Source organism: Furipterus horrens, unplaced genomic scaffold, assembly GCF_987537825.1.
Source record: "Furipterus horrens unplaced genomic scaffold, mFurHor1.1.pri manual_scaffold_4, whole genome shotgun sequence".
NCBI classification, from domain to species: Eukaryota; Metazoa; Chordata; class Mammalia; order Chiroptera; family Furipteridae; genus Furipterus; species Furipterus horrens.
Genome location: NW_028327174.1, coordinates 76,287,595 through 76,313,938, shown reverse-complemented (window position 1 = coordinate 76,313,938; position 26,344 = coordinate 76,287,595). Strand labels below are relative to the sequence as shown.

At 33.9% G+C, this 26,344-nt stretch overlaps 1 protein-coding gene across 2 annotated transcripts in view; it reads right to left on the bottom strand.

Moving 5' to 3' along the window:
- Window positions 1–23,764, bottom strand: part of SYT1 (synaptotagmin 1) — a 393,501-nt gene extending 369,737 nt beyond the window's left edge. For both annotated transcript variants that reach the window (XM_090273654.1, XM_090273656.1), the window contains exon 1: window positions 23,706–23,764. The gene's annotated coding sequence lies outside the window, so the exon portion shown is untranslated. The remainder of the gene's footprint in view (window positions 1–23,705) is intronic.
- Window positions 23,765–26,344: the final 2,580 nt, after the last annotated feature.

Below are 26,344 nucleotides of genomic sequence, written 5' to 3'. Positions count from 1 at the left end.
AGTAGGAACTTAAAAAAAGTAACATTTCCCTTTGGCATTCTTCTTCATAGTCAATGAAAGAGAAAATTCGAGAAATTAGTCTTCATGTAACTTGAGCCTTTAAATTAAAGACAGTAACATTTAGGAACAGAATTCACACACAAAGCTGTCACTCCAAATGAGAAATGTCAAGTTAATTTGCAGAAAGGATTTCTATTATTGAGTTCTAATAAAATTGAGAATTAGTCTCTAGAGGATGACATAATGTCATCTTTAAGAGATAATTTTCTATTTGTAATTGGTAAGAAGTTATATTGTCTTTTAGAAATATTAGGATGTAAGGTAATTATCTATATTTTCCAATATTTCATATATTAACTCTTGCATATAGCTTTTATGATGAAAACCTTTTTAAAACCCCACCTGACTAAGTAAATTATATTTATTTAGCATTTCTGCTTAATTTCTTGTGAATGCAGCATTAAAATGTCCCTTGAAGAAGGCTGTTTGTCAAGTAAAAGCATGCTGTACTAGCATATGAAAGGGGCAAAGATATTATCACTGCAGGCTCCATGGAAATCATTAAAATGTGTATAAACCAGGAACAAACAATATATAAAAGAGAACTCTGGTGTGGTTAAAATTAAGTAATAATATTATTAAATGCATAAAACAGCAAGAATGATCTTTTCTACAAATCTTTTGATCAAAGAACTGCTCTTGTTTCAGATGCCTCAGTGGCTCTTAATAGTTGGTCAAATAAAATTCCCCATAATGAGCAGTGACATAACTCAAACTCAAGGGTTCATGACCAGGTTCTTCTTTACACCTGTTGACATTGTCACGTTTGAGTCTCGAAGATCATTAGTGCTTGGGAAAATAAATATACAACCTGGAATTGGAAGAATTAATAAAAAATACTCAGGAGTCTATAAGGAATGTCCTATGGCCAGGCAGAACACAATTTTATAAGCATGAGTCACACACAGGCATCTTTCAAAATCGTCTCTGAGGATCACTCAGAGGTCTTGAGGGAAGGCTTGAGAAGTTGTTTTCTACTGAAATGTCTATCATTTTTCAATGATCACTGCCAAGGAGCTGTTTTGTATTTATAAATGATGAACTATATGCACTTTTAGATTGTTATTGAAATGAAAGAGCAGAGTTTGTAAAAAACACCTCTTTCTCCTCATGAACTCTCAAGAAAATGTGCTACTAGGGCTCGCAATGTGATAAACTCTGAAATAGTAAAAACGTGCTGATATTTGGAATTAGATAGGCCTGAATTAAATTCTGACCTCTCACCTTTATTAACTCAAAAAAAAAAAAAGCATTTAGTCTCTCTATATCTCTACTCATTCTCTAAAAATTATACATCTTTCACAGGGATATATGATATATTTTAGACTAATGGGATGATGTGGGTAAAACTCCTTAATGTAGTGGCTGATTCAACACATGCCTGCTCCTTGTCTTTTATTGTACCAATGTAATGATTATTGAAAATGTTGGCAATAGAGTAGGAGGAATAATAATTGTCCATATGTGATAAACATATTCAGACAGAGGACCTTTTTACCCTATGAGGTATTTGTTGGGTGATGTTCATAAGGTTTTAAAAAAGAAATAATATTATAAGCAAAAAAAATTTCCACAGCACAAGTAACACTCTTGAACTCTGAAAGAATTTATATAATTCACATATGAACAGTTTATCCCTAGAGTTTTTTTTTCCCAACCCCAATCTCCCAGCAGTTAGGCCCAATTAGAATTAATTCTTTAATACTGAAACTGATACCCTTTTAAGCATTTATACTGGATACTAGATTAGAATACACTATAAAATATGCTTCTGAGTGATTATGACCTAATTAATTATTTCAGACAGCTTTTTAAAGTTTGATTTACTAATTGGACCTCTGAAATTGAAAGCAGGAAATAGAGCTGTCCAGCCCACCAGAGGCTTCATTCCAATTGGCACAAAACCAGAGTAAAAGTTGACTTAATTTGTGCTGCTTTGCATGGTTATGTTTGACAAGTGTGTTTGGGTTTCATAAAATAATCAAAGGTCATTTCTGGCCTGCCTTTTGTGCAACCCAAATGAATAAGACCGAAACCCAAAGCATGGCAGGTGCTCTGGGCGTGACATGCTCTCCTGCCTTCCTCTCTCAGGCTTGCTGCCTGGGTGTGCACTGGTGGAGGTGAAAAGTGGAGAAGTGGTAAGCCCTGGCTGCTGTGGCTCAGTGGATTGAGTGTTGGCCTGCGAGCCAAGTATCGCTGGTTCAATTCCCATTCAGGGCACATGACTAGGTTGCACGTCAGGTCCCCAGTTGGGGGCGTGAGTGAGAGGCAACCACACAGTGATGTTTCTCTCCCTCTCTTTCTCCTTCCCCCTCTCTCTAAAAATAAGTAAATAATTAAAAAAAAAAAAAAAAGAAAAGTGGAGAAGTGGTATTGACAAATGATTATACTCAGCTCTGAAATGTGGAGGTACCTAACATTCTCCACCAGTTCCTGCTTGGTGTATGTGGCCTTGAACAAATATATTCTCTGAGTCTCTGTAGCCCAGGACAGTTTCATTCTAGGAGAGGTTGTATGCTTGGATAAAAATTGGGAAAGCTTAAATGAAACTTTAAAGTCAATGTGGTGGCCCTAACCAATGTGGCTCAGTTGGCTGGGTGTTGTCCCACAAAGCTAAAGGTCACTGATGTGATTCCTAGTCAGGGCACATGAGTTCCAGGTTCAGTCCCTGATAGAGGCAACTGATTGGTGCTTCTCTCTCACATGGATATTTCTCTCCTTGTCTTTCTATCTCCCTTCCCCTCTCTAAAATGAGTAACTAACTAACTAAATAACTAAATAAATCTTTAAAGTTAAAGTGGGGCCCATATCCTGACTTCTCCCTCTGCCTTTCTACACACCGAGCATGAAAGTACCAACTGGTATTGATGTTGTACCTGGAAACCCCAGCAAGTCTACAGCACAAGGCCTATTTACAAACTAACTGCTAGAGAGAATCATCCCTAGCCTTGCTTGAGTTTGTATCTTGTTAGGTATTTGCTTCGAAGTTCATATAAAGCCATTTGGAAAGCTGTGGTTTTTATATAATCTTAGCTTTATAAGAAGTTTTTCTCTATGGGACTAGGAGTAAAGCAGCGTAAAGTTTAAAATTAAAAAAAAAAAGAAAGACTGAGAACTGACTCTCAAAAATGCCTGTATATCAATATAGTATTCTAATACTTTTAATATTTAAGTGGGATTGAAGGTCATATCTTTAAATTGCAATTCCACAGTTCCATAAATCTATTTCTGTTTAATACAGAAAGCAGAATTTAAAGTCAACTGTAAAAATGCAATACACATAAGGACTGTATTTTTTTATACAAGAAACGTCTAAAAGAATGGATAGGCCCAAGCTATATGACTTTCATACCATAACTGCATTCACCAACATCTGTCATGTTATGCTCTTCTTCACATTTCAAAATTTAAAAAAAAAATCTATTCTTTAAAACAAAGTGCTTATTTTATAAGTTGGGGTGAATCACAACTTAAGTGGCTTGTCATAGAAGGAAGGTTTCAGTGAATGAATAGATCATTTAAAAGCACATTCTACTGACTGCCTTGAGGAAATAGGTAAGTAAAACTTCTGTAATGAGTATTTCTGATCTATCTTTGGAAGTTTTAAGGTTTTATTTAGATTTCAGAGACATATTAATGTAAACTAAGTAGCCATTATTAGTATGTCCTAAGGTATTAAGAGGTGATCAAATTGGAAAGTGCAATTGCTTATTTAGGACCAAAATTAATGGCTTATGTGAGGGAAATCAACCAAACCCAGAGGAGCTGGAAATCATTGGTTTTGACAAAGGGGTAAAAATATGTCTCACTTTTCTCCATTACATATTTTGAGCATCTTGTGTGTACCATTTTATTAAGTGTGTTACAAACATTATTTCCTTTATTCCTCTTCAGCCAAGGGTTATTATTTCTTATTATTCCCATCATATAAATTCAGTATTAAGCTAAATATAACCCCTGATATTTAATGCATGGAAATACAATATTGCTTATGGCTCCTGAGCACTGACTGCTCTCTCTCCCCAGATGATGATGATGATGTGTAGCCAAATGCCCCTGAGTTTAATTTGAGATGTGACTGAGTTTGGTTTAAGAACTTAAAGATGCGACACTTCCTGTCATTGCAAAGTACATAGATTGTAAATTTAGGATTTTCTAAAATGATGCTGTATGCTGACATATAAAAATGCAGTGTTGCAAAAATAACTGCACTTTACAGGGCTGGTTGCCTATCCAGTCCCAGGCAGCCATGAGTCTGCTCTGGGGCACTGGGAATCAGGAGAAGCTGCTATAGGTTACCTGACTTTTGATAAAACTTTGTACCCTTAGGTTAAGTTGGGTGCATAACTTTGATGTGTCTGTGTGTGTTCGTGAGTGTATGAGCAAGTGAGTAGTCTGTGATTTTGCATGTGTATGTGATATGTGTGTGGTGGAATCTGTGTACATCTTTTTATGTGTGTGTGTGTGTGTGTGTGTGTGTGTGTGATCAGTACATGCACATGAGTGTGTATGTGTCTAGTCTTTTCCTTCCAATCCATAATCCAATTCATTTTTATTGAATATCTCTTTTGCTATCTTGTAACTTGACTTTTTTGTAATTTTTGCAACCCTTTATCCAGAGCACTAACTTTTCCTTTTCCCCTCTCCTATTTTTCCATCTTTTCCAATTTTCTTCTTATTGTCAATTAAATTGTAAGATAATGAAAAGAAGGAAAATTGAAACCAATAAACACAGATTTTTCTATGCATATAAACACACACAGACTAATAAATGTTCCTTTCTCATATAATTTTGACTGTTCTGTTGACTTCAACAGATAATAGGTGGTCAAATTTGATTCAGAAACTGGACAGTAATTATGATGAATTTCCGAGTACTACAATTGAACCTTGAACAATACAGGATTGAACCGCATGGGTTCACTTATACATAAATTTTTTCAATAAATATATTAGAAACTTTCTGGAGCATTTACTACCATGAAGCAATCGTATTGATTATAGTCATTTACTAAACAACTATATTGCTGATTCATCATTATCAATGCATGATTTGTTACAAGTGAAGTATTAATTTATTTTATTAAATTAGATTTATTAAATTTATTGTGGTGATAGTAAGAGCATATAGATTTCTATGATAAATCATCTGTACATTACACTATGTGTCCACTATCCAAAGTCAAATCATCTTCCATCACCATATATTTGGTCCCTTTTACCCTTCACTATCTGTACGCCCCCTTCTGTTAACCACCATACTGTTGTCTGTGTCTGTAAATTTCAGTTTTATATCCCATGTTTGAGTGAAGTCATATAGTTGTTAGCTTTTCCAGACTGATTTTCCTTAGCATAATATTCTCAATTTATCTTTCACATTATCTTTTCACTTTGATGCCTTGTGTTATTAACATGCATAATATATATAGTGTTTTATATCATATAATACAATAATTATGTAGGTACTAATAGATGACTCATCTTATAAACAGATGCTGTAAACTTACAGTATTGATAAATATTAGTATAGTACCGTAAATGTATTTTCTCTTATGATTTTATTAACATTTTTTCTCTAACTTACTTTATCCTAACAATTCAGTATATAATACATATAACAAATAAGATATGTGTTAATAGACGTTTATGTTTTGGTAAGGCTTCCAGTCAACAGAAGGCTATTGGTAGATAAGGTTTTGGGAAGTGAAAATTATATGTGCATTTTTGACTGCATGGCTGGGATCGGGGTCAGTGCTCGTAATCCTGGCATTATTCCAAGGTAAACTGTAAGATAAGTATTTTAAAAGCATCCTTGGTTTCATTTCTCATGATTATTTATCTTCTTGCCTTTAGTGACTGCTAGTTATTATTACTGGGATATTTCTTTTTCAGTGGCAAAGACATGGAAGAAACATAAAATAGCAGCTCTATTTGATACATTGCCTACCCACAGCCCCTAGAGACCACCTTTCTGCTTTCAGTCTACTTGAACACTTTATGCACCTCATATAAGTGGAATGATGCAGTATTTGTCCTTCTGTGTCTGACTCATTTCACTCAGCATATTGTCTTCAAAGTCTATCTATTTTGCACCATGTCAGAATTTCCATCCTCTTTAAGGCTGAGTAATATTCGATTGTATGTATACACTACATTTTGTTTCTCCATTTACCCTTGATTGAATAATTTAGTTGTCTTATATGAAACTCACTTCCCTTGTATCCACTATGAGTTCTGAAGCACTCTGAAGTATTTAATTTTTCAAACAACTTTCTTTAATGAAAGAAAACAACAAAGTTTTCATATGAACTACTATGCAATAGATTAAATCATATTTTTACTTACATCTTTGACCTTCCTTCCTTTCCTCCTTCTTTTTTATCTTTTTTGTCCTTCCCTCCCCTTGTCTTGTTATGTCTCTTTCATGCCTCTTGTCCTTCCCTTTCTTCTTTCCTCCTTTCTTCAAGCATTATTTGAGTATAGCCCTTAGCACTAGCACAGGGTCTAGTATTGTTGAATGATTGAATAGAATTATTTACTGTGTGCTAGGCATTGTGGTCAAAGTGCTAGGTTGCTCTCTGGAGTGAATGGGGGTGGCTAGGTTACCCAACTGCTGGCTGATTTTGCTCATATCCAGCAGAGCAAATGGGTGCCACAGTGCAGGTGTGTCCTAGATGCTCTGGGAATATAGAAGAGGAAAAGACACTAACCCAGTCTGGAAGGGGGTTTGGTCAGGAAAAATGGGGTCAAATTCTTGAACCAAAGCTCTGATGTTTTAAAGAATATGGTACTTCCTGGAATAGTGAGTATGGTGGTTTTGCATTCTCATAGGGCTGAAGGGTTGCATTTGTGTGACTTTATCTGTTTTATTTTTTCCCTATCTACTGTTCCACTTTTTTCATGTGTTGTTCCCATTAACTAATTGGTACTTTCATCTATAAATTATTTCAGAGAATCTAATATCACTGAGTTTTGGAGCTAATCATAAGTAATGAGACAGAGATAAATATACTTACTACCAATTTTCATGTTACCTTATCTTTGTGTATTACTGTAAGGTGTCCTTTCTGTCTTTCTGTGACTGTCTTTTCTCTCCCCTCTCCCTACATGTTTATTTGTGTATATTGAAGAATAGGATGTTTTTATTTATATGGAGACATGGGAACAGACTGCACAGACTGGTAAGTCTTTAAAGGGCAAGGATGCTGTGGGCTGGGATCCTGGTAGGAGACAGTAGAAAATAGCAGTTACATATGTATTTTCTACATAGTTTTCTGGGGCATAGAAGTTTGGTCTCAAGACATTATTATGCTTCTGCTATTGGCAACTATTGCTTCCATAAGCATAATCCTTAAAAGTTTTCAAGAGCATCAATAGTCAAGTACTCAGTTGTCTCCCCCTCCTCATAAAATATAAACATAAACTAGTAGTGGTAGAAATAAAGCCATTATTATAACTGATGCTAACTTTAAAAAGGGTAATATTTCAGCACAGGGAAATCATAATCTATTATTTCTGAATCTAGAGTCTCAATGTAGTCTCTTAAAGAGTAAGGTGGATGCAAAGTATAGATACCAGTTTTATGAGGTTAAAAGAGGTACCATATGTAGAATTGCTCTGCAAACTGTGAAGTGCTCTGCCAATCTAAATAATATTACTATCAGTTTAGATAACTAAAAGTTAAACATGATTAGAAAGATAGAAGTAATTATTATTATCTTGGGCAAGTGACTTAATCTCTCAGAGTTTCCTCATCCATAACATGGGGTATGACACCTACCTTGTAGAGTTGTCAAAATTATAGACAACATGTGGAAGACACTATGCACAGAGTGTGGCAAATGGTAGGCATTCAACAAATGGTAGTTTTTATTATAACATATTTCAAATCATCCAAGATTTTACAAAAATCAAACCAATAAGATTTTTAAATAATCCTAACAAAACACAGACTATCTTGGATTTCAGATGTTAAAAAGTAAGAAAACACCTATGACTTTATATTTCAAGCTTTAGCCAATGTGAGGGGTATCTAAGAATAAGAGGTGCATCAGAATGTGTGGAAGAATAAATAAAACAAGGTGAAAAATAAAGAGAAAACAGCTCAGGACAGGGGAATGGTTTTCAGAATGATAATAAGCACTCACCACCCCACAGCTCAGGGCTGCTCCAACTTCATGCTCAGTGGGGAACCTTCTGTGTCCTTCAATATCAAATTGTACATGCAACTTATTTGTAACAGAACATTGAGAAGTCAATGAAGGCAAACCTGGTAGGCAGCTACTGTCAGAAAACATCTGAATCAATAGGACGCTATCAGAATTGTCTTTCTCAAACAAAACACACAACTGTATTAGCCAAAAGTATAACAACACTGTCAATTTTCCTCACTACAGTAATTCAAAGCTACATAGGTCTTGGGAAGCAGGCTTTAGTGTCTCTCCCAACAAGTAAGAAAATAACAACAAATATTATTATGAATCACATTATTGAGGATCACCTGAGAAGACGTGATGGTTCTGAATAAGAGGCAAGGTCATGCACTGAAATCGTCACTCATTTCTATAATACAAGAACATTATAAAAAAACTATCAAAAGGATTTAAGGATTTTCTTAAACTTTTAAAAAATTGTTACTATTATTCTGTTACTAAAGATTCTATAGACGGAAACATTAAGCAGAAAAAAATAACCAAAAAACATTAAAACAATGGTTTTCCATTGGTTAGAGATAAATTTCACATAATTTAACTTGAACTTTATAATCTCATTACAGCCTCAGCCCTAACCAACTGTACTATGTGTTTAAGTAAATTCACCCACAATCAAAATAGAAAACCAGTGTGGAAGTTAAGTCATGTAACATCAAAATGGAATGCCCTTTCCTGTGTACAGTTTTCTAGGCAGTGTTAAGTCATGTCTATCTACTGGTTTCCAAGTACTTCTTATGTTCATGCTATTATATTATAATTAATTTTATAATGTCCATCCATTCCACTATAATGTAAATTACCCCGGGGTAGAGACAGTGTCTGTAACACGATGCGTGGCCTGTAGAGGGCAGTGTGAGATGGCAGAGAGCAATGGCCCTGCATCTAGAAGACCTGATCTCGAATTTCTAACTCAGTCGCTTACTAACTGTGAAACTCACTTTCTGATCCTCAGCATCCTCATCTGTAATATAATGATAAAGCTGGCCTATTACAAAATCTACAGATGTATACATATACATATGTATGTATGTGTGTGTATCTTGCATTCAAAAATGCTAGCTATAAAATTAGTAGTAAGCATCTAAATAATGTTTGTTGAAAATATGGAATAAATAAATATATAATTTCCTTCTTACATAAATAAATATATAATTTCCTTCTTATTTAAGATTTATCTGGTAATTCTTTAACAATAATATTAGATTAGAAGTTAAATAGTAGTAGTACAAAAGTTGAAGACTATAAATTTGTATTCTTATTTTGAATCAACAATGCCTGTCCTATCATTCTATTTATTTTTAGAGGAGTGGCAATTAAAAAATTCCCCAACTGCAAATCTTCTAAGGAACAGTCAGTGTATAAAAACATCAGATAATCAAATAAAGACTGGCCAATTAAAATGTGGCATATTCATGACTTAGAAACGCTGTTATTTTAAACTCATCTATTTCTTCTGCAGATTGCCTACACAAAACTAGTTTTCTGGGATTAATTTTAAGGCTTATGATATAGAAAGACACATGTCCTCAAAGTCACAAACTCATTGCATTTCTATTACTTGCATCTTTAGTTAGGGAACTGGCAAAAGGATTCCATTTCAGACAACTAACTTATTCAATTACAGGATAAATGGATAGTATACATTGGAATACAATGGAATATTATTCATCCTTAAAAAGGATGGACATTCTAACACATGCTGCAAAATAGATAAACCTTGAAGACATTATGCTGAGTGAAATAAGTCACATACAGAAGGACCAATATGTTCACTTATATGAGGTACCAAAATGTTCTAGGAGACTGAAAGCAGAATGGCGATGTCCAGGGGCTGTGGGGAGAGGGAGTGGGGAATTAGTTTTTAATGGGTATGGAGTTTCAGTTTGGGAAGATGAAAAATTTCTGGAGGCAGAGGGTGGTGATGGTTGTACAAGTATGTGAATGTACTAATACCTCTTAAAAATGGTTAAAACAGTAAATTTTATGTTATATATATTTTACCATAATTTTAAAAAGGTCAAACAAAATAAATTGTAGTTTGTATAGGGCTAAAGATATAGCTCTTGAAAATGAAAGCTTGCTGTGATGGAATGTTTGGGGATATGGATTAATCTAGTTTTAGTGAGGAAAAGAGAACTTTATAGAGCCATCACTATGAGATCTGGAAACATCACTCTCATTCAACTAGCATTGAGCACCTGTTCCATGCCAGATTCTGGGATACAAAGACCATTTGCCGACCATACTCAGGGAGTTCACCCTCTCATGCAGACAGAAATTCTGCAAACAGCATTTCAATGTCTGTGAAATTTGTGCATCTAAGGGAACAGGTTTCAGCATTATGTTTACCTGGATCAGCATTAGACTAAAAAATTACAAGCTTTGTTACGTTGAGAAAGTTAGTTTGCCACTCAGAATCTCAGTCTCCTCATTTACCCAGTATGAATATAAAAAGAAACTCCCCTGGGAAATGACAAGTAAAGTTCTCAGGGAGAAGTCATTTTTTGGTTAATGGTGGCTGCTGCTGTTGCTGTAAGACCGAGGACAGAGGCAGGGGCTGGGCACGGCCCCGGTTATACCCGGGACAGAGGTGCAATGGCCTGGCCGGGTATCACTGTGCCGCTCCCGTATCAGTGGATGGCAGCACAGAAAGAGCATAGCATTTGTTAGACCATCACAAGCAGGGCTGTTATTGAAAACATATTAACTACATTTATACCCAGAGTTATAATAAAAATTGAAAGCTAAGGTATGAAGATTTCCTTTATCTGAGCTGTCCCATAGAAGGAGGGTATAAGTGGTGGCAGTGGACTGAGCTTGTTCCCCGCCCCCCACCCCAATTCTCATGTTGAAATCCTAACACTCAATTTGATGGTGTTAGAAGGTGGGACTTTTGAGAGATGATTAGGTCATGAGAGTAGAGCCCTTCGGATTAGTGTCCTTATAAAATGAGACCCCAAAATGTTCTCTTGCCCTCTTTGCCATGTGAGGATGAAATGAGAACAGAAGTCTGTACCCTGGAAGAGGGTTCTCACCAGAACACAGCACACTGGCACTCTGATCTCAGGCTTCTAGTCTCCAGAGCTGTGAGAAGTAATTTCTGTTGTTTATAAGCCACCCAGCCTCCGACAGTTTATTATAGCAGCCTGAACTAAGGCAGTGGTGCAAATAGAATATAATTTTCTTCAGATTGAGGGGACACAAATATTTACTTCATGAATTGATGCTTTTATAATTTGGAGATTAAAAGAAATAAAAAATTTAAATGTAGATATAGTATTATTTAGTCATGTACTTTAAATAAGTTACATTACATGAGAAAAAAGGTAATTTCTAGCCTACTATACCTCAGTGACACAGCTTTGATCACAGGCCTCACAAGAACCATTGGGAAAAATTGGAGGTGTTGAAATAAAGAAATTCTGGACTCTTAGTAGATGATTGGAAGAAAGTATAACACCTCAAAAGCAGTGCAGGCGTGTTGCCTCCAGGGCCTGTGGTTCCTGTCCCCCAAATATCTTCAAACATACTACACCTAAGCTCATCACTTCAGGATCTCACTGTCATTGCTGATTTGGGTTAACTATTGTGTGTTCAGCAGGTGGAGAAGCAGAGAGAATGCAAGACTGGTGTGAATACTTGACCCAGATCCCTTTTTTCTAGACATCTTCTCATACCAGCTGCATTGAAGCACGTTGATCAAGAGGAGAAAAGTGGGGTTAGGAAATCTGAAGTCAAAACCACGTTAAAGAGACAGCAGCTCAAGAATGTCTGATGGGAAGCAGAATTCCATCAGGAAAAAACGAAGGTTAGAAAGGGAGAGAGAGCAGTATGGAAAGCCAGCTTTACTTATTTTTCAGATTCTGGGCTGGTTGACTGTCACTGTCAGGAAAAATGGACAAACGTTTTTCTGCTGTCTCCCTCTCCCCAGTCCCAATTCCCAATGTTGTAGATATTGTGGTTTGGCATTGACTCTGGGTTTTCACGAGCTTATTTGTGCAACTATGCTGAGTCAATGTCCAGCTTATGAAATGGAAAGAAAACATCTTAAATGAATTTTTGTATACAACCTTTTCCTAGTTTGTGGACTGCCTGTATTTTTTCCATTAATGACAAGTTTGGCTCTGCCTTTTGTGAAGCATTGATAATTGTATAAATCTCATCATAATGGAAAACAATGGATATATTAATAATTAACCAATTATGCAAATTTTTTAGAATTATGCTAATAGGCATAATTCAGGTAAAGGAAAAAATCTTGTATTCCATGATACAATGGTATTATACATACTATTACATATGTAATGCTGTAAGACAGAATTTGGTGGCATGAAGAAAACATTTTCTGAAAAAGACAAAAAATATTTTAAAATACTAAAGGAAAATCCAAGACTAAATCCTTCATAGTTCCAATATTATATACCTAATAAAAATAAATAAGTTCCCAGGAGATACTATAGCAACTTGTGCCAGTGTTAAACTCAAACATAAGTGGATAAGCAAGAACCCTGAGCAACTTATCAAACTGCTACTAAGAATTGTTTCTTAAAAAACATTTTAGACTATTGAAAATTTACACAATACCACTTTGGGGGTCATTGAATTAGTAAACCAATGAAGTCTGATCATTTGTTTAGAGGCATTATTTCCTCAGTTTCAAACATTTTGTACCAGTTCATAAACATAGCCTCTGAAAATGGAAAATAAAGACAAAAGCAGGGTGAAGCAATTCGTATTAATCATAAGAGGAGGGAACATAAGTTGCTTAAATGTACAATGGAGCATATGCTGAACCAGATTTTTCATATTTTAGAATAGAAAAGAAAATTGTTAGTAGTTTATGTAAGAATTAATTTTGAGAAGAGAAGTAAAATGCTACATAACATAAATTATATTCTGCTGATTTAGGAATAGTAATTACTAAGATTGGGATATGTTTAACTTTTTTTATTCTTCAAGAGTAGAATAATGTTCCCTTTTTAAATTGTGTTTTTAATTGCATTTTTTTCATTACCATTTAGTCCCCTGGTACTCCTCTCCCTCTAGCAATCACCAACTATTGTCCATGTCCATTTGCTCAATCCCTCACTTCCCCGCCCCCCACTCGCTGTCATCCTGCTCTTCATCTATGAGTCTTTCTCTGTTTTCCCTGTTAGTTCACTTTGTTCATTAAATTCCATATGAGTGAAATCATATAGTATTTGTCTTTCTCTGACTGGCTTATTTCACTTAGCATCATGTTCTCTAGGTTCATCCATGCTGTCACAAAGGGTAAAATTTCTTCTTCTTTTTATTATTATTTTTTTATGGCTGAGTAGTATGCTATTGGGTAAATGTCCCATAGTTGTTTTATCCACTCATGTACTGATGGACACTCAGGCTGCTTCTGTATCTTGGTGATTATAAATAACATTGCAATCAACACAGGGATGCTTATGTTCTTTTAAATTAAGTGTTTTGGGTTCTTTCAGATAAATTCCCAGAAGTGGAATCATTGGGTCAAAAGGAAGATCCATTTTTAATTTTTTGAGGTATCTCCATACTGCTTTTTACAGTGGCTGCACCAATCTGCATTCCCACCAACAGTACAAAAGGTTTCCCCTTTCTCCTCATCCTCACCAGCATTTGTTCTTTATTGATTTATTGATGGTAGCCATCCTCACAGGTGTGAGGTGATATCTCATTGTGGTTTTAATTTGCATTTCTCTCATAATTAGTGACATTGAGCATCTTTTCATATGTCTACTGGCCATCCGTATGTCCTGTTTGGAGAAGTGTCTATTCAGGTCCTTTGCCCATTATTTATTTAATTAGGTGTTGAGTTTTGTAAGTTCTTTATAATTTTGGATATTAACCCCTTACCAGATGTATTGATGAATATGTCCTCCCATTTTGTGGGTTGATGATTTCCTTTCTGTGCAAAAACTTTTTAGTTTGATGTAATCCCATTTGTTTATTTTTTTCTTTTGCTTCCCTTGCTTGGGAGATATGTCCGATAAAATATTGCTATGAGCAATGTCTGAGATTTTGTTGCCTATATTTTCTTCTACAATTTTTATGATTTTGGGTCTAACATTTAAGTCTTTGATTCATTTTGAATTTACTCTTGTGTGTGGTGTAAGAGGTGGTCTAGTTTCATGTTTCTGCACATATCTAATTTTCCCAACACCATTTATTGAATAAACTATCTTTAGCCCATTGTATATACTTGCTTCCTCTGTTGAATATAAATTGACTGTAAAGGTGTGAGCTTATTTCTGGGCTCTCTATTCTGTTCCATTGATCTATGTGTCTGTTTTTATGCTCATACCAGGTTGTTCTGATTACTATGGCCTTATAGTATAATTTCATATTAGGTAGCATGATTCCTCCAACTTTGTTTTTCTTTCTCAGGATCACTGTTGCTATGCAGGGTCTTTTGTGGTTCCATACAAATTTTTGAAATATTTGTTCTAGTTCTGTGAAATACCTCATTGGAATCTTTATAGGTATTGCATTCAATCAATTCCAGATTGCTTTGGATAGTATGGACATTTTAATGATGTTAATTCTTCTTATCCCTGAACTATGGACATTTTAATGATGTTAATTCTTCTTATCCCTGAACTATGGACATTTTAATGATGTTAATTCTTCTTATCCATGAACATATTATGTACTTCCATTTGTTTGAATCTTCTTCTATGTCTTTCTTCAGTGTCTTATAATTCTACATGTACAGGTATTTTACATCTTTGGTTAGGTTTATTCCTAGATATTTTATTCTTTTTGTAGCAATTGTAAATGAAATTGTTTTATTAATTTCCCTTTCTGTTAGCTCATTATTGGGATATAAAAAATGCAACTGATTTCTGGATATTAATTTTGTATCCTGCTACTTAGAGGTGAAACAAGATTTGACATTAAAATGGGGAGTGGCATTAGTATTGATATTCCACCTCAGTATTATAAAGGTATTTTTACAGTATTTGCAAAAAACAACTCAAACAATAAAACCAAATGAAAATGATGGATATAAAATTTAGTAACAGAAAATAATTAAAGGACTCAAATGAGGAGAAAAGTCAAAATATTATTTCTCATGAGGAAAAAAACATAAAATTAAGCAATTTTTGTTGTTTGCAACCTCATTGGTATGTAAATAATTTTACGAATTTAATTTCAGATATTATTTTATTCATTTTTTAAAATGAAAATGTAATTTTGTCATGCGCTGATATAAAACTATCACTTAAAATGGTTCATGTAATTCCATGTGTTGGATGTAATTTATTTCTGATAACTTGCAATGTAGTTAGGTTGATTTTCCCTGAAGAAAATAACCCATATTCTACTTCAAAGGAAGTACTTTTCTGGTAAAGTAGAAGGCCTTTTTAGTACCTTTCACATCAAGGTGGAAAATATGTCGGTGGATCCAAGATGGCGAAGGAGGCATACGCCTATGATCTTGTTACCTGAGTGACTGTCTGTACCTATAGGCCTCACTTAATCCTGTCTGCATCGCTGCCTCCTGAGACTCAACAGTTTGGCTGAACTAAATGGTTGGGTTGGTGAAGCATGGGGTGGTCTGTGGGCTTCACTTTAAAACTGTTTTTTTCTTTACTTTCCTAATGGCGTGGACAGAAACAGCTCAGGGGTCTGAGGTGGGAAACCTAAAATATTCCCCTCAGCCCAAACTAAGTGTAGTGGGCAAAAGGGCTTTGAATAGGTGTGATGTGTCTTGCATACCTTCCTCCGAAGAAGCCTTTTTTTCCCCTAATGTGGGACATTGAAAAATTAATCTCTGCCTTTTGTTATGGTTTTAATGATGCCTTTTAACCCTGTTGCCAAATCTGTTGCCCCCAGAATACAACAAGGATGCCAGCTCGTTAAACTGAGCATGCCATTGCCTGGGGACAACCAACTAATCTGGACTCTGCAAGAACCTTCCCCATGTAGGGAAGTCACCCTCCCCTCCACACCCCCATTCTTAGTAGGGATTTCTGGACCCAAAAGTAGGTAGAACAACAACCAGGTCCAGCTTAAAGCAACTAGAGGAGCATGAGACCTTCATGCATTGTCCTTTATAAGATTATAAAGGGTCTTAAGTCTGAGAAGGGGGCATTGTTACATAGCGGGGGTCCCCCCAGAAATAAATAAATAAATAAATTATAAAAAAGAATAATATAGAAAAGGTGAAGCCAAAGAACTGATATGCACAACCCATGGACATGAACTAAGGGGGGTGGGTGGCTGGAGGGAAGGGAGGTAATGGGTGGACGGGAGCAAGGGGAAAAGAAATTGGGACAACTATAACAGCATAATCAATAAAATATACTTTAAAAAAGATGGAAAATATGTCATCTTTCTTTAAAACATTTTTTAAATCAAATTTACGGGGTAAAATTGGTTAATAAAATTATATAGGTTTCAAGTATACAATTCTATGATACATCATCTATATATTGCACTGTGTATTTATTACCCAAAGTACTGTCTCCTTCTGTTACCATATATTTGACCTCTTTATCCTTATGGTACTCCTACCCTTTACTGTACTCCTATCTCCCTTTCCCTCTGGTAATTACCATACTGTTGTCTGTGTCTATGAGTTTTTGTTTATTTGTCTTGTTTATTCACTTTTTACTTTCAGTTTTATATCTGATATATGAGTGAAATCATGTGGTTCTTGACTTTTTCTGTTTCACTTAGCATGATATTCTAAGATCTATCCATATTGTTACAAATGGCAGTATTTCATATGACTCAGTATTATTCCACTTTATATATGCCACATCCTTTTTAACCAATCATCAGAGAAAATAAACAGTCACTTGTCCAGAAAAGACATACAAATGGCCAACAGATATATGAAAAAATGCTCACCTTCACTAGCTAGTAGGGAAATAGAAATCAAAACCTCAATGAGATACCACCTCACACCTGTTAGAATGTATGTTATCAATAAGACAAGTAATAACAAGTGTTGGAGAGGTTGTGGAGAAAAAGAAACCCTCATTCACTGTTGGTGGGAATGTAAACCAGTACAGCCACTATGGTAAACAGTATGGAGGTTCCTCAAAAAATTAAGAATAGAGTTACCATATGCCTCAGCAAGCCTCTTACGGGTAGCTACCTGAAAAATTTGAAAACATTTAACTGCAAAGATTTATGCACCTTTATGTTTACTGAAGCATTATTCACAGTGGCCAAGACATGGAAATGATCAAAGTGTCCTTCAATATATGATTGGTCATGACTTATTTTAGACCTGTATGAAAGGGAGTCATACTACTAACCTTTTCTAGTTTCAGTATTTGCTTTAGGAGGAAGCGGCTTCAAGGAGAGAGCTCATGGTGGAGTCCTCCTGGAACATGCCTACATCCCCTTGTATCAAAACCCAATTTCATCTTGAGTTCAAGATTTCTAACCATCCTCCACTTTTTTTGTCCTTCACACTTTCCTTCCTCTTTATTCCTTGAAGACTTGTATCTGTTTTAAAACTTCAAAAGAATGCCCCTTTAATATTGCAAAGGAGTTATCTTTACTAGCAAATATAACAACAGAATTACTATTTTCTTGATATTGTTTTACTAACTTCTGTAATAAACACACTAAACATGTACAGTTGACCTGTAAACGATGCTAAGACTAGGGGCATTGACCTCCCTACAGAGTGAAAAGTTCACATATTATATTGAGCGTCCAAAAACTTAACTGCAGTTGTCCCTCAGTACCCACAGGGGCCAGGTATCTGCAGATACCCAAATCCATGGATGCTCAAGTTCCTTAGGTAAAATGGCATGGAACAATGCAGACATTCATCCCATTGTATCCACAATTCCCAGCTGCAAATTGAAAATACTGTTTTTGACCATGGTTGGTTAAATCCATGAAGCTTAAACTCAGGGATATGAAGGGTCAACTGTATATTTATTGAAAAAAAATCCATACATAAGTGGACATATGCAATTCAAACATGTGTTTTTCAAGGGTCAAGTGTATGTATTGGAATTCTCATATGAAACATTTACATAGGATTTACTATCTTCATTTTTACAGATAAGATATTGAGACAAAGAGGTTAAATTGTCTTCCTGAGGTCATACAGAAAGAAAATGCCTGAAATAGGCGTTGAACACAGCTCATTCATCCATTGCCAACAATCTTAATTATAAAACAAATAATGCAACCCCAAATAATGCTCTGGTGAAGACAAATAAGTAAGTAAATCGGAATGTTAGAGTAGATCAAAATTAGCATTAATTGGTTAGGTACCTAAATCATGTGTTTTAAAGTCTTATTAATTTTAGACTTTACATGATATCTTCAAAACAATCTTAATGGTTTTAAAGCAGTTCCACTTCATCCCTTCTATAACTATACAAGTTATATTTCAGAGTTATGAAAGATAAAAATGTTGAAAATAAAAACTAATACCAATGAGAGCATCCAAATAAAATATTAATGATTTTAGAAGTATTGAACTAAATTTTATTGAATTATTATAATAGCTAACTTCAGTACAGCACCTACTATCAACACGATACTGTTATAGAAAGAAAATCAATGCATACCTTTAGTTCATTTGATTATTACAATTACTCAATGAAGAAATTAAAACAAACAGAGGTCTACTAAATTTCTCTATGTCCCATAGCTCTAATAAGTAGTGAAGCTGGAATTTGAACACAGAGAATGAGTTCACAAAAACAGAACTAAGATTAAAGAAGGCTCCTTCTTTTTAGTGTTCTAAAAAATTACCCTAAGTCATGAAATAGTTGTAGCTTTATCATGAATGATAATGATTGTGAGAAACCTATATTACCCAATGTCCCACAGAAAGTGACAAAATTCTCAATCACCTGATAAATAAAAACATAAAGTGCTTCTTACTATAATAAATCATTTGATTATTTTAAAGACATCTATTACTGTAAGTCAAAGTAGTACTATTCTCTTTATAAAGTATATATTCCAATATTGCTAATTATTCTAACTATAAGCCATGATGAGAGAAGCTGTACTTTTTTCACTCTTATATCTCCAACACCTGGGACAATGTATACAGTGAGCACTTTACTCAATAAATAGTACCTATTTAAAGAATGAACTTTCAAAGTTGTACTAAATATTTTAAAGGGAGTAAGTACAGATAATGTAGTGAGCATCCATTTTATTGTTATTTTTAAAAAGATTTTTATTTATTTATTTTTAGAGGGGAAGGGAAGGAGAAAGAGGGGGATAGAAACATCAATGTGTGGTTGCCTCTCAAGCACCCCAACTGGGGACCTGACCTGCAACCCAGGCATGTGCCCTGACTGGGAGTCAAACTGCCAACCCTTTGGTTCATAGGCCAGTGCTCAATCCATTAAGCCACACCAGCCAGGGCCATTTTATTGCTATTTACTTTACCAACAAACTAAGTATAGTTTTGTTTTGTTTTTCACTTTAGGTGACCTTTTATACTTACAGCTATCATCCATTTCAATTTTGGCTCTACTTTTTCTATCTAAAGATAGCTGTCTTTAATAATTAAATTCTCCTATCATGGTTTAATTTTAGCTTCTGAAGGACAAATACACATGATGCTACCTAGTATTTATTGATGGCAAGCAATAAAGAAAATATTATATGTATAACACATGTATTTTACATTAACAAACGACATTTTAAAGAGTGATCTATTCATTATTTCCACCTTCTCCCACCATGCCATCATTTATATAGGAAAATGAAATATGTGTTGTCTTCACCAGATGTAATGGGTTTAGTTAAATGATAACTTGAAAAAAAAGAGGTAATCAAAAACAGACCTGAGTTCAAGTGGTAACTCTGCTGTTTACTAATTGGGTTAACTTTATAAAACTTTCAGTTCTCATTTTCATCATTTATAAAACCATAGTAATATAGGAAGTTTAAATTTTAACTTGAACCAATTTGAGACCCTTATTTTTCAGAGAAGCATTTTCAGTTACTATGGCAGACAGAACAAATAGAGAGTGGTTAATCAAGCCAGAATTACTCTTGATTCTGCCACCAGTTATTAAGAGCTAGAAGAAATGACTAGACCTATCTGTCGCTCTATAAATAAGGATATTAAAGGAGATAATGTCTATAAAATGAGACTATTAGACTAGATAGATAATTTTTTTCCTAGCTCTATGCTACTATTACACATACACACAACTATACTTTTTAATTACAAGGACTTATTGATTAAATTAAACTTCTGAGGGGCATTTGCAAATATTTATTCTCTAATGAACCACACAATGCTTTCCTAGTTAAAATCTGCTTTCTATTAGGGCCTTTGTTACTGAATACTTCTTGTTCTATTTGGTTTTCCAGGAAAGCAAGATTGTTAATAATAATCATGCTTTGAGTGAGAACATAAACCTCCAGAAGTATTTAAAGAAGTTCCTTAAATTTAGGATAATATGAATAGTTTCCAAGAAGCATTACTGAGCTTCTGGGTTTTTTAAATGCACCTTCTTTGTTATTATTATCTATTGTATTCAGAGTCTATAGAGAGATGATCCATGGAGTTCTTAAAAGTACCACTGAATGTTCAGCAATTAAAAGAAAAATTATTTTAAAATACAATTTCCAATAGTTCTTTTTCTTAACTTTCTTAAGCACAAAACTTTTGTGAAATATAAGTTCAATGTGCTCTAAAGATCTTTAGCAATATTTTAATCAATTACCCAATTATTTATAAGCTATGGGCTTGGAAGAAAAATTATAGGATATTTTTCTGGCTTTTTATGTTAAAAATCATTATAAGTTTGATTAAAAAACAACTAGTAAAAACTCACTTATAATTTATGGGCTTACAAACAAGAACACATTCTATAGATAAGGACAAGAAAAATAGTCACTGTATTACCCAGTGTCCTCACCTTATAGTATGCTTTATTCCATGTACTGACACCTCTAACTCATAAACTCTTTGGAGGTCAAGACATATATTATGACACATATTTTGACAGCATCATTTTAATTCAGAGTATTTCTCTTCATAAATATTTTTTAAAATTTTTAAAGAATAAATTATATTTTATTATTTGGACTTGAATTAAGGGTTATTTTTCCTTACAGTTATTTATGTGTGATTTAGTATGTAGTTGTTAAATGAAAGACAAAACCTGAAAGGAAAAACTACCCTAAACCACACACATACCAAAAAAGACATGATTTCTTTCTTGAAAACATGTACATTATTTTCTCTACTATTATTCTAAGGGACAGATCTCATTACTGGAATCAGTTCCTTCCAAAGTTTGCCATGCTAAATCAAATTTCAATATAATTATGACAATTAAAATTCAAATCACATAACATATAAATCATAGACCAAATAACTTAAGATAAATCAGATCAGAAAAATAGCCATTGATGGCTTTTCACAGTGAAATATAATAAGATGCTAAGAAATTGTAAGGAGGTAGGGTAGATATTATTTGGCTCTTGTATAGAGAGCTTAAAAATTCATTTAAAAATTCAACCCTTTTACAATGAATAATGTACAGAATTGAAATTATGTTTAAACATAGAATTATATACAGAAAAGCAAAACATCAGAGAGTCTAGTCTTCTTGTGGGACAATTACTTGATGTTGAGAAATGTTTATGTTTTGGTGGAATGACTTACTTGACTCTCTGGTCAGTAAAATATTGAAAATAAAGGTCTCAAAAATTGCTCATCTATTTCATATCTTGCAATTTATTCAAATTGGCAGAGGTTTTTTTCTTTTTTAATGATAGAAAAAATATGATTCTTAAATTATCTTTCTTACATCCAGAACTATGTAAACTCATTCATAATCTGCTCTGTCACTACAAAACAGCATTTCACATATTTGGAGTTTACTTTCCAAATGAAGGAAGAGGTTTTGAAAATTTTGGGTCTTATAAATCTCGGACTTAAAATTGTAAAGTGTGTGGCCATCATAACGACAGCACAGAGTGAAGTGGAGTGCTTTGTGGAACGTGAAGCAGGACATGACCAATCCTTAGGGAAGGAAACAAACATTCTTCTCTCACTGCTCCTCTCAAATATAAAAAGAATGGATTTAAGGTAAGTTAAATTTATATCATCATAACCTCAATTAATTATGTTTAATTATTTAAATTAAATTGTGACATAACCTTGATTAATTCTGTTTAATTATTTAAATTAAATTATGATTTATACATTAATATTTTTTGGAAGCTTGTGATTTATACATTAATGTTTTTTGGATGCTAGAAAATTTTATTATGTATATGTAATGTGTGTATACCCTAGAAAAATTATGAATTTTTTTGTTTCACAATCTTTTCCATTTATATATATCTATCATTTTGTTAATTTACCACATTTTACGTTCATGTTTGTTTTAAATTTTAGAGAATTGCATTTGAAAACTCATTTCAAAACAACCATGTTATTAAGTGTGATATAAAATGGGTCATGAATGTGGATCTTACTTTTCCATCTTTTCAAAAATTGCTTTGATGGTCACATATTCAAAATGTATAATGCTTACATCTAAGAAATCATTATAATATTATCAATTTTACCATAAAAGTGATATGAAGAATGCACTTAATTTTGTTCAATAAAAATACATTTAGAGAAACAATTGTTACTATCAAATAACTATATTAGAAAAGATGTCATAGTTAAGTTGTGAGAAGATTGAAAACAAAACGAGAAAACTAGCAAAATAGAACCAGAGACAGGGAAATAAGGAACAAACTGCCAGTGAGGAGAGGGGAGGGAGGAGGGGAGTACAGGGGGGCGGGAAGAAAGGGAGGGGTCTAGTCAAGGAACAAGTAAAAAGGACCCAAGGTCATGGACAACAGGGTGAGGACTGACTGGGGGAGCAGGTTGCAGGAGGTGGGCTGGGCGGGGCAGGAGAGAAGAATTGGGTAAAATTGGGACAACTGTAATTGAACAACAGTAAAAAAAAAAAAAAAATGAGCTAATGAGATGACGCTGTAAATTTTTAGCCTGCAGATGGCTGCCATTGTTTTATTCTATTATAATTTCATGCTTATGAACACACCAAGCCTATTGATTCTGTTTGAAATTTTATTCAAAATGAATAAATTTTCTATCACAGAAAATGTGAGGCACTCTGATTACATTTTCTTACTTTTATTCTTCTTTAGAATTTAAAACGATATGATGCTAGTCAAGGGATATGATGGAATCAACATAAACATTTTCTGCTACATAGATGTAGCACAAGGATTACCTTAGCCTCTTATCTAGGAGGATTATAGGATTAATGATTTTCAGTTTACTCCAGTAAACTGAAATTGAGTTGTCAGAGGGTCCATTTCTTAGTATGTTAATTTCCTTTCTTAGAAAATAAAAGTTGAATTTTTCTGTAAAAGAATTTTGTAAGCTCTTTTAATTGTATAGAAGCTCCAGTGTAATTATTATGTCATTAAAGTACTTACTGTTCTGTTGGAAACTCTGGGTATTTTGGCCTCTGTTTTCTCTCAGATTCTTTTTATTTTCTAAAAAGGAAACAATATACACATAGTTCAGAATCATTTCAGGCTGTTATAAATATAATAGATAAATTTTATGATTTAATATTTCCACTTTACTAATCTTACAGTGTGTACATCCAAATACAATAAAATATCATATATACAGTATTAGCTACGTAGGACTTTTAAAGTTGGTTTGAAAAGCTAGGGAAAGGCAGAGATCAAGATTCCATAAGTAGTTGATACACCGATTTTCTGAAAAGTTAATTATGCTTTTGATACTAGTTTTTCAGTTTGAAAACAAATTATATTAATCTAGGCAGACATTGTTAGAGAACATTGCATTATCATATTCATTAAAGAAGAATCATACAATTATTGGTCAGTGTAATGCCTAGTGCTATATTTAGAATCAATATGATTATTATAAATCAACATTACATATATCATGTTACTTTTGAATTTGATATTTTCACTAAAGTTAGGATCACTCTAATATATTACACATATTTGCCTGTTTTCAGAGCCAAATCAGTGTCCTGATCTTATACTAGTTAGCTTGCAGATAGCTAGATCGATTGATCGATTGATCAATCAAAGTAGATAGAAATTATATATTTAATAAATCCATTAGGGGTAAGGAGAAAAATTATCTTACATTATTTCAGAAAAAAATGCAACTTTCAGTTTATAGAATAAGAAAATTAAGCCCTTTTCGAGAGTCGATATCAGGAATATCTTTCATGTAATAAAGATGCCAAGAATTTCTGATTTGGTTTGACAAGTTAGCAACTCACAAGTGAAAAAAATTCACTGTGCTAGAGACAAATACTTTTTTATGTAAGTTCTCATCATTTTCACTCTTCAAAAAATTTAGGAAGAATGAAAACCAAGAAAGAATGCAATACATAAAAATAGATTCATAATAGACATGTTACTCTATTTTAAGAGTTCTCACAATATCTATCTTCAACAGAACAACAAAAATACTAGAATGCCAGCAGTTCTGGCGATTGGCTTGGATAGCTACTCAGCAGAAAAGATCCGAAGTGACAGCTATCGGTCCAAAGCTGTGTTTACTGCATCTGTGAAATGGTTAAGCCTCCAAGGTCTACTTTCATTTTAATTTCTGCTTGAAACTCAACTGTTTTCTAGTAAAATCCATTAGAAAGAGCAATGTAAAAATGTACTTAGATTTGTCTGGCTGCCTTTTCAAATATGACTTTGAGCCACAATCAATTTTAGATAAGATTTTTTAATATAGTTTCACACTACTGACACTTTTTAAAAATTAAAATGAAAACTACAACAAAATTCTATAGATGTGGATATTAAGGTAACAGAGTGACAGCTCTTTACAAGAAATATGGGGGGAAAACCCATTAGAGAAAACAAAGGCGTTCTACTAAAAAACTAAGAGAGCACTTGACATTCTATATATGGTACATTATTACTCACCAAGGGGCAGGCTTCCCTAGGGATGCAGTGAAAGGATTAAACAGTTTTTGTGACTTATGAGCCGTCTGCAGGGATTTGATTTCAATTTTGTTTTGCATGCATATCTATCACAAGGATGAATGAGCAAAGCTGTTCTGTAGGGCACAAACAATGATTTTATTTTTAATCTATGTGTTGAATATAGATGTGTTTAGTGCTTTTCTGATAGCTAATTTCTGCTCCTTACCCACATAAACATCTCTATGTTAGAGGAAAAAAGTGAAAAGAGCACAGCAGGATTTTGCACCTTCCGTCATCTAGCTGGCTTTTGAGTAATTAATGTTACGGGTATCAGTAGGTCTGACTCAAAGTCCTGGTATTGAGATTTGATACTTTATGTATTTATAGAATTCTTTTTTAAAATGAATCTGTTTAGATAGATTTATATATTTTTCACAAAACATTCTATTCATTCATAGTCAATAAAGCTGATGGCTCTTTCATGTTCTTTTTATCCAGTATTAGAAGAAGGCCTGACATGGAGAAAAAAGGACAAATAGCTGAGACTTAGGGCTTACTACTGCTCAACAGTGGCCAGAGATCAAACTGCTAAAATCTTATAGTCCTGATCATAATTCTATTTACAGAATAAGTAAAACACTGCATGCTTTAGGGATTATAAGTACTACAAATCTGAATTTTCCTTTCATTTTTTGGTGGGAAAGTAACTATTTATATTCATTTTAATGTTGGGTGCTTAAAAATGCACAGTTGTGCCCTGACCGGTGTGGCTCAGTTGGCTGGGCATCTTCCCACAAAGCGAAAAGTCACTGGTTTGATTCCCGGTCAGGGCACATGCCTAGGTTGAGGGTTTGGTCCCTGGTTAGGGCTCGTACAAGAAGCAACCGATGGATGTTTCTTTCTTGCATTGATGTTTCTCTCCCTCCTTTCCCCTCTCTCTAAAAATAAATAAATAAAATATTTTTTTAAATGCACAGCTGTTTTTTTTTTTTAAAGGGGACTTACTTTCAAGAATGACAAATAACTAATATTTGCATCCAATCTTTCTTTTAAATATCTCAAGTGTTTCATTTTGATGAAAATATATTGATTTTGAATTTTGACTAACATCACACTGATGTAAGTATTTATTTAGGGTTGGATTT